Consider the following 1,094-nt stretch of genomic DNA (forward strand, 5'->3'; position numbering starts at 1 on the left):
ATGTGTCTTTATAGTCTTCGCAAAATAGTATCTATAAGGTACCTATATAACCAATATATTATATATTGTAGACAGACAGTCCGTCAGTATAATTTTATAATTTATAAATAATATATAATAGGTACTTATGTAATGATGTAGTATACCTATAATATAGAGAAATATATTTTAGCAATTAAATAATTCATATAGATCAGTCTGGCGCCACTCTGGCCTGGTCAGACCAGCGAAGCGACACTAAAATATTACTAATTATTAACACCAGCGCACGCGCAGGTACGAGGAGACATTTTGTTGTGAAACTCAAGTAGGTAATGGTAAGAGGGAAGATCGAAGGGGGCAACGCCTGTAACACACTGGTTAAGTGTTTTTATTTAATGTTTGATTTTAAACCAACAAAAGTGTTTCCAACCAAAAACTGTGTTTGAAATATTTGAATTTAATTTTAATCGTTTGATGTTTAAAGCGAGCCACTGTTTTTGTAACAATATTTTCACGACTCGTGTCACCTTTGTAGGTCATAAAAGAAAAAAGACATTTTAACCATCATTAAAATACTCACTGTAAAATATGGTTCTTCATAATTCATTAATTACTTATTCTAATGTATAATTTATAATTTTATAATAAACTTTTTTTTTTTAACAAAAAAGACTTGACACCACCCATTTTTATAGATTACGCGGCCCAATACGGTTGAATACCACTGGTTTTGATTTCCTAATGCTTTGCTAATTTTTTTATTATTGTTTGTTTATATTTATACCTCATTTAGTAGTTTGCAGATATTATGTACATTGTACATACAATAAACTATTGTATAACTTAACTTATGTTATTGTATAACTTAAGTATAACAACTAAAATTCTATAATAATGTCCAAGTTCCTCGTAGTACATTTTCCTCGAATCAACACTATTTATTAATGAATTGAGACCAATATTCTTGTAAATCATTTTCACTAATTTTCCACTGTAAAAATTATATTGTTTTTAGATTCTGAGTGGAACGATGAATGTATTGATTTTACAATGATGTGTGTTTTTTATTTTTTTTATTTTTTTTGTGTCTGTGTACACGATAAGTAGTCGAA

The sequence above is a fragment of the Acyrthosiphon pisum genome, chromosome A1 (assembly GCF_005508785.2).
Source record: "Acyrthosiphon pisum isolate AL4f chromosome A1, pea_aphid_22Mar2018_4r6ur, whole genome shotgun sequence".
In the NCBI taxonomy this organism is placed as follows: domain Eukaryota; kingdom Metazoa; phylum Arthropoda; class Insecta; order Hemiptera; family Aphididae; genus Acyrthosiphon; species Acyrthosiphon pisum.